Here is a 7,304-nt window from a genome sequence, read left to right on the forward strand (position 1 = left end):
TCCTGTCCCTTTAAGAGACAAGCCCCACTTACTCCCTCCCCCCCCCCCAGAAGATCTTCCTTCTGCTTCCAGCCTGAGCTCTTTCTAGTTCTCTCCCTAGGCAGCTTCTGCCTCTCTCCCTTCTCCCCACTTCTTCCCTTCCTCCACCCTGCCTGCCTCTGTTTCTCTCTCTCTCTGTTCTTCTCCCTTCTCCCCTTACCCCTTTCCTTTAACCCCTCCATAACCCACTAAATAAATGCCCACTTTCTCTGTATGGCATGCCTATCCATGTCTCTGTCTCTCATGCTCCATGTGGCTCCCTGACTGGGACCAGCTGCCTTCATGCTCGCTGCCCACTGCCACCACTTGGGGACCTGCAGCATTTTGTTATTACCATAACACTAAGTAAATTATCTTTCAAGAACATTTTATTAGTTTATGTGTGTTTGTCTGCATCTATATCTGTACACTACGCAGTGTCCATGGAGGTCAGGAGAGGACCTCAGATCCCCTGGAACTAGAGGGACAGATATTTGTGAGTCTCCACTTAGGTGCTGGAAATCAAACCAAGGTCCCCTGGAACAGCAGCCAATGATCTCAATTGCAGAGCCATCTCTTTCCAATCCCATGAAAATTACCTTAAAGAACATAATTTTATTTGGTCATCTTTTTTTTTCAGAATTTGTTGGCTGGACAATAATGCTGTAGCTTGTGTCCCTGTATTTGCGTGCAGAATAAATACCTTTCTCTAACAACCAGTTTCAGGCTGACCTGGAGTTCAGGGTCAAACTTTTGCCTTAGCCCCCAAAGTGCTGGGATTACAGGTGTGTATTATGAAATTCTGTAAAATTTCTCTGTCAATTCAGAAGCCTATGGCAGATGCTTTCATTTCCTCGGCCATGTATGTTGGAGGTAAGAAGTTCTATTGCTTGTCGTAGTAGTCAGGGGCAAAGCCTCTACCTATTTGTTTCCAGTTCTATTATTATTATTCTCATATATTACATCTGGATCTCAGTTTCCCTCTGTCCTTTCCACCCAGTCCCTTCCCCCTGTTTCTAGGTTCTTATTGCCATCAAGGAAAGAACTCAGAGACATGACAAAGTAAGGAACTGGAATTACATCTTATTAGAGTGAAAACATAAACTCAAGAGGTACTTATGTGTTTCTCAAAGACTCTCATTGCTGGGGCTTTGGATATCTTGTTTTATGTATAATTTTTAATGGAAGGAAGGCCTTTCTCATGAGCTAAGGTCTGTACGGGGATATTGGATACTCAAGGAGTCAGTCGGTTGGAACTTTTCCGAGCATAGCATTTAGTCCCCTCTTCTGTTCTTATGTGAGGTTTTCAGATTGGCATGGTGTCCAGTGCAATGATGGGAACATGAGACTTTGCAAGGTTGAGACGCCATCACAGTGCAGCGACGACACATTGTGGTTGTCTTGGTAAGCCCTGTTGGTTCCGCCCAGTTGGGATGGTCTCACGTGACGCCTGCTGCAAGGCAGCCCTGCGATTGCATCAATCTCTAGCAACCAGTTTCAGGCTGTTCTGGAGTTCAGGGTCATACTCTTGCCTTAGCCTCCAAAGTGCTGGGATTACAGGTGTGTGTAAATCCCACCAACTGAGTGTAAGACCACGGGTACAGTTTAAAGTCAAGTTTGAAATAAGTTATAACTACAGACTGGCCAGGAGGATGGGCTCTGGCCAGGTCTATACCCAAGTTGCTAGGAACTGGCCCCAAGCCATGATTTGCAGCTGCTTAAGAAGGAAAATCCATAATTCATTGCATTTCTCATCAAGTCCAGTTGGGCAAGCAAGCATCCTGACATACTTCCAGCTTACATCCAATCAGGGTAAGCATACATCCTGACGTACCTCCAGCTTACATCCAATCAGGGCAAGCATGCATCTTGACGTACCTCCAGTTTATACCCAATCAGGGCAAGCATGCATCCTGACATACCTCCAGCTTACATCCAATCAGGGCAAGCATACATACTGATATTTTTTCTGCCTGTGAACCTCTTGCCCACATGTGACCGATCAAGCACATCCAGCGCAGATGGGTCAAACAAACTTGTTTAGAGGAGTGGAAAACACGTGGCTTGTTAGCACATATAAACAACAGCTTCCAGCCTTTCAGGAACTGATCGTCTCTGGGCAAGGGGCTTTCAGATCAGAGGCATTTTTGTTTCATGGCTCTCTAAAGCACAGTAATTAAAACTTAAAATATAACTTTGGCTCTCACATGTGAGCCACCACACCCGGCGCCTGCTTGTACCCCACATCTTCTAGTCTATTTCATTACTGCTCGATATTTTGTTTCAACAGTTATCTCGATTAATACGTTAACTGAGCCAATCAGTAGTGACTGAGAATTAATGGCTGGATTCTATGCTGACAATCTTAAAACAAAGCTACAAAGAACAGAAAGACAAACGTTCGTGTCGAGCCCCAGCCAGAGCCTGCCTGTCTCTGTGACATACCAGGCAGAATAACCAGTCAAGGAGCTGCTTTGCTGAACAGATCTGCAGTCATCGGTCATTGTGAAGAGACTGCGGCAGTTCATGCTGATTGTCAGCCTGGTGGGAGCTAGAGTCACCTAGGAGACAAGCCTCTGCACACGCTCAGGAAGGACTGTCTAGTTAGTTTAAATGAGACAGGAAGATCCACCTGATGTGGACTGCATCATCATGGTCTGAGGTCTAGAACTGTAACAAAATAGGGAAAGCTAGTTGATCAAGGACTGTCATCTTTCTCTGCTTCCCGACTGCAGATGCAACGTGAACCGTTGTCTCAAGCTCCTGTTCCCCACTACTTCCCTGCTGTGATAGACTAGAAACTCTGGTTCAGCAAACTGTGATTTCTAATAAACCTTTTATCTAACCCACAGGACAAGCAACTGATCTAGAGACTAAGACAAAACAACACATATTTGGAGGGGCTGGAGAGCAAGCAGTCCCCACTGGGAAGGACGGCTTCCCCAGGCTGAGGCACGTCTCTCTACCTGCCCAGGTTTGCGATGAGGTCAAGGCACACCTGCTGGCAGACAGGGCCCTCACATCAGTGGCCTCGTGGCTGCCAAGGTCATCCCTTCGCCTTTCAAGTATGCGGATATCGTCACCACCACCACTCACAAAACTCTTCAAGGGGCCAGGTCACGGAGTGCGGACTGTAGACCCCAAGACTGGCCAAGAGATCCCTTACACTTTTGAGGACCGAATCAACTTTGCTGAGTTCCCATCCTTACGGGGGGGGGTGGGGAGGGGCCACAACCATGCCATTGCTGCAGTAGCTGTGGCCCTCAAGCAGGCCCACACCCCCATGTTCCGGGAGTACTCCTTATAGGTGCTGAGGAACGCTCAGGCCATGGCTGATGGTGTCTGGTGGCACTGACACCCATCTGGTGCTGGTGGACCTGCGACCCAAGGGCCGCTGAGCAAATGTTGGAGCTTGTGTCCATCACTGCCAACAAGAACACTTGTCCTGGAGACTGGCGTGCCATTCCCCCCGGGGGCCTGAGGCTCGGCGCCCCAGCATTGACTTCTCGGCAGATCCGCCGCAAGGATGACTTGTGTAGGGTCGTTGATTTCATGGATGAAGGAGTCGACCTTGGCTTGGAGATGAAGCAAGAGCTTCTTCAGGAATAAGTCTGCGGGCCTGTTGGAAACACCAGGCCGACTACTGCTGTAGAGTCACTGCGGGCCTGTTGGAAACACCAGGCCGACTACTGCTGTAGAGTCACTGCGGGCCTGTTGGAAACACCAGGCCGACTACTGCTGTAGAGTCACTGCGGGCCTGTTGGAAACACCGGGCCGACTACTGCTGTAGAGTCAGGGTGAAGGACAGAGAGCCCAGAACAAGGTGTTGGACCATAGAGGCCCTAAAGGCAAAGAGCAGTACTGGTTCAGAGGAAGGATCAGGCAGATCGAGAGACAGCCATTCAGATGGATGGGACGCCAAAGAGAGGGATGACAATTCAAGCGGTCTGTGCCGACAGCAGGACCACGCTGAGCAGAAACTCCAGGGACAGTCAGGCGTTCTCTCGCCATCCGTCCTTTGACATACACACTAGGTATGTGCCAATGGCACTGCAGAGTTCAGTGCCTTCTCTTTCATGGGCCCCAGATGAAGGAGTGAAGTACCCTTTCCTCAGTTTAACGTGTCTAATACGTTCTTGGGCCTGGCTCTCTTGATATGATCTTCATATACCCACGTTCCTACAGTTCCAGTTTATTTTTGATAAATTTATAGGGTATCACTTTTTCTATTTTTAGGGCTTATCAGTTAGTGCCCCGTGGGTGGTGTTGGAATGATGGTGTCATTTACATGCCCCCCAAGGTATAGAGTCACCCTACTTCTGTGTTTGTTTATAAGATAGTCTCTCAGAGCAAGGCTTAGCCTGTGAAAGTGTTGTTTTACACCGTATGCGGTAATGCAGGGCATCAACAAATCCTCCCCAATCATTGGAGTTTTCCTGTACTGCTGCCGGCATTGTACAGGCATCAGCCACCGGGAGGGCTAGTTTCATGTGTCAACATGCCTGGGCTAAGGGAGGCCCAGCAAGCAGGTAGGACAATATTTCTGGCTGTGTCTGTTAAGGAGTCCATGGAAGAAATTAACATTAATAACATTCAGTCAGTAGTTTGAGGAAAGAGGACCTGCTCTCATCCCCTGTGGGTGGTCCACACCCATTCCATTCAGGACCTGAAAAAAGCAGGAGGCAGAGGAAGGGGCACCTGGTTTCTCTGTTTGAGCTGAGCTATCTTTTCCCGCCCACGGATATCAGCACTCTTGCTTCTCACTTCTTCTTTAGATTCATCTTGAGAAACCACAGACTTCCCTGACAGCCAGGTCTTTGGACTTGAAGTACATAGCAAGCTTTCCTAGTTCTCCAGCTTGCGGAAAACAGCCGGGAGTGGCTGTGTTTTATTAGCACGTGGGCCAAAACCTGGAATAAATTCCTTACTTGTTTACATTAGTTTTATTCTTCATGGAGAGCTCTGATGGATATAATCTGGAAAAAATGTTTAGCATTCTCCTTTAAGTTTAAAAATAAAGCCAAGATGTGGAGGTTCATGCCTGCATAGCATCCTAAGAGGCTGAGGCAGGAGGGTTGTTGTAAATTTAAAGTCAGCCCAGGCTAGAGAGTGAGTCCCAAGCCGGTGTGATCTACAGCATAAGAACCCGTGTCAAACTGTTAAAAGTAAAAAGGGGAGGGGACTAGAGGAATGACCCTGCAGTTAAGAGAACAGATGCTATTCCAGAGGATGTGGATTTGATTCTCAGAAAACACACGGAGGCTCACAACTATCTCTAACTCCTCCTTCTGGTTTCTGTAGGTGCACAGCCAGTCAGGCGAGCAAAACACCAACACACATAAAGGATTTAAAAAAACAAAAACAAAAAACAACACTTGGGGGGAAGAATTAGACTGATTTCTGTGAGTTTGAGCCCAGTTAGCTCTACACAGTGAATTCCAGGACAATTAGGGCCACATAGAGAGATCCTGTCTCAAAAAAGCAGAAATAAATGTACAAAGTAAAAAAAAAAATTAAAAAGTTAACGTATATACATACCTAAAAACATACCTGTATGGATCCAGTCAGTCCGCTCTTAGGTGCTCAACATAAATAAAAGCTTTTGTCCATGTAATAACATGTACCTGGACACACAATAGCTTTGCTTAGCATAGCCTTAAATAGAAACCATCCACTGGTTAACCAGTATGTCAGCGGATGAGCCGAGTGTGGTACAGCCATATGCCAAATGAAAAGAGCTATTGACAGATGCAACAAAAATGTATCTGAAAGCAGTTATACTGAGTGAAAGAACCCCAGACAAAAAGGATGTGCTATATAATTCAATTTATATACGATTACAGAAAATGTGCCAAAGGTCATAATGACATTAAATCAATTAGTGGTTTTTTCAAAAAAGGTAGGCGGAAAGTGCTCACAGAAGGACATAAAAACATTTCAGGAGCCACCCCTTTGTTGATCTTATTCTGGCAACAGCTTCACATGTGGTGCATACTTTACCCAAATTCATCAAAGTCTACTGTTTAAATATGTGAATTAGATATATCTCTCCATAGCTCAATAAAGTGGTCTCAAAACACACGACGTGGGGCCAGGGTGCTAGTTCAGTGTGTAAGTCCCTGTCCCACAAGCATATTGACCTGAGGTTGACCTCCAGTACCCACATAAAAAACTGGGCATGGTGGCACATGCTGAGGAGGTAGAGTCAGGCGGTGGACTCTCTGGCCAGACAATTGGTAAGCTCCAGGTCCCAGAGAGAGACCCTGTCTCAAAAAGCAAAGTAGTTGGCTCCTAAGGAATGACAGCCAAGGTTGGCATCTGATATGCACTAGCACCCCTAATACACGAGCATGTGTACCCCTCCCTCCATATACCCCCCAAATAAAAAGGAGGGCATAAGGTGAAGAGGCCAGTCACATGCTGAAAAGCATCTATAGTACATCCAATTGATAAACAATTCACATTTAAAAAGCAGCTATAGATTCCTGGGATGATGAAATGGTTCAGTGGGTAAAGGACCTGTTGCCAAGTCTGACAACCTGAGTTAAAGCTGCAGGACGTGGAAGAAGGAAAGAGGCAACTCCCACAAGTTGTTCCCCTGTGTCATGCTCCTGGCCTACACAAACATGTATGCACACACACTAAAGTAAACGGGCTGGAGAAATGACTGAGCAGTTAAGAGCACTTGCTCTTGAAGAAGACAAGAGTACAATTCCCAGCACCCACATAGCATGTTCACAACCACTTACAACTCTGGTTCCAGAAGATTCAATGCCTTCAAGGGCACCTGGTATGGGAAGTCCTTCTGTATATGTGTTGCTTTTATTGGTTAATAATTTTTGCACTTGGTGCCCATATAGACAAGCAGGTATACACACACATACATAAATATAAGTAAACAAAGAATCTTGTTAAAAAGAATCTTAATAAATGGGACCACTGGTGACAAGCCAAGAACAACCCAGGAAGGCCGCAAAGTACAATTGGCCATGGGTTGGGTTTGTCCCATGTCCTTGTGAGTAGTCTGAGGTTATCTGGGTAGCAGAACTAACTCCATGAACTATTTGTTTCCTAGGACAACTAATCTTGCTTCTTTGAGTTTCTTTGACATGGGTGTTCCACATTTATTCAGAACAGTTCATTGATAGAGCTTCAACTGTGTGAACCTCTCCATGGCTAAGTGGATAATCAAGTGGAAAGAATATGATCTTCAAGTGATACCTTCAGAGGCCTCCTTGCTTTCTGCGTTGAGATGAGGTTCTGTCAAGACCAGTACAGATGGCATG

The 7,304-nt window shown here is 46.3% G+C and overlaps 1 pseudogene; it reads left to right on the forward strand.

The window, feature by feature from the left end:
- The first annotated feature begins 878 nt into the window (after nucleotides 1–878).
- Nucleotides 879–3,627, forward strand: LOC121455350 (annotated as a pseudogene).
- Nucleotides 3,628–7,304: the final 3,677 nt, after the last annotated feature.

The sequence above is a fragment of the Microtus oregoni genome, unplaced genomic scaffold, assembly GCF_018167655.1.
Source record: "Microtus oregoni isolate MIOR12 unplaced genomic scaffold, Mior012 000013F_ref0000133, whole genome shotgun sequence".
In the NCBI taxonomy this organism is placed as follows: Eukaryota; Metazoa; Chordata; class Mammalia; order Rodentia; family Cricetidae; genus Microtus; species Microtus oregoni.